Raw genomic sequence first — 1,150 nt, forward strand, 5'->3', positions numbered from 1 at the left:
GAAAGCTAAATTTTAAAACTGGTTGAAGATCATGGTGAATCTTCATTTGAGATTATAATTCAATTATATTTCTCCCTTCTTTTTTCTTCCTCTCATTCAATGAACTCCTTCACACTCCTTTACATTCCTTCAAATTCATGGTCCTTTTTAAACTAATTGTTAATATATACATATATTAAATATATTCTTAAATATAATCTGCTGTTTGGTCCAGAAAATGTTACTTGTATGTATCATTACAGGGTTGATCATTTGGTAATGAATAACAAATTGGTGCTCACTTCGGCAGCACATATACTAATATTGGAACAATACAGAGAAGATAAGCATGACCCCTGTGCAAGGATGACACGCAAATTCATGAAATGTTCTATATTTTTAAAACTATAGAAGAAAACCTCCCTAACCTAAAGAAAGAGATGCCCAAGACATACAGAAGCCTAAAGAACTCCAAATAGTCTGGACCAAAAGCGAAACTCTCCCTGCCACATAATAATCAGAACACAAAGTACACAAAACAAAGAAAGAACAATAAAAGTATTAAGGGGGGGTTAGGGATTTAGCTCAGTGGTAGAGCGCTTGCCTAGCAAGCGCAAGGCCCTGGGTTCGGTCCCCAGCTCCGAAAAAAAAAAAAGTATTAAGGGGAAAAGGGCAAGTAACATATACAGGCAGACCTATCAGAATTACACCAGATTTCTCACCAGGGAAACTATGAAAGCTAGAAGACCCTGGGAAGATTTCATGCAGTCCCTATAAGAACAAAAGGCCAGCCTAGGCTACGATATCCTGCAAAATTCTCAATTAAAATACCACCTCACACCAGTGAGAATGGCTAAGATCAAAAACTCAGGTGACAGCAGATGCTGGCAAGGATGTGGAGAAAGAGGAACACTCCTCCATTGTTGGTGGGATTGCAGACTGGTACAACCATTCTGGAAATCAGTCTGGAGAATCCTCAGAAAATTGGACATTGAACTGCCTGAGGATCCAGCTATACCTCTCTTGGGCATATACCCAAAAGATGCCCCAACATATAAAAAAAGACACGTGCTCCACTATGTTCATTGCAGCCTTATTTATAATAGCCAGAAGCTGGAAAGAACCCAGATGCCCTTCAACAGAGGAATGGATACAGAAAATGTGGTACATC

At 39.0% G+C, this 1,150-nt stretch overlaps 1 non-coding gene across 1 annotated transcript; it reads left to right on the forward strand.

Annotated features, from left to right (window-relative positions):
* The first annotated feature begins 273 nt into the window (after positions 1 to 273).
* Rnu6-738 (RNA, U6 small nuclear 738) lies at positions 274 to 380 on the forward strand. Its single transcript, XR_015685190.1, has one exon. It is a non-coding gene; the product is annotated as a U6 spliceosomal RNA (small nuclear RNA).
* Positions 381 to 1,150: the final 770 nt, after the last annotated feature.

The sequence above is a fragment of the Rattus norvegicus genome, chromosome 3 (assembly GCF_021556685.1).
Source record: "Rattus norvegicus strain SHRSP/BbbUtx chromosome 3, alternate assembly SHRSP_T2T, whole genome shotgun sequence".
NCBI classification, from domain to species: domain Eukaryota; kingdom Metazoa; phylum Chordata; class Mammalia; order Rodentia; family Muridae; genus Rattus; species Rattus norvegicus.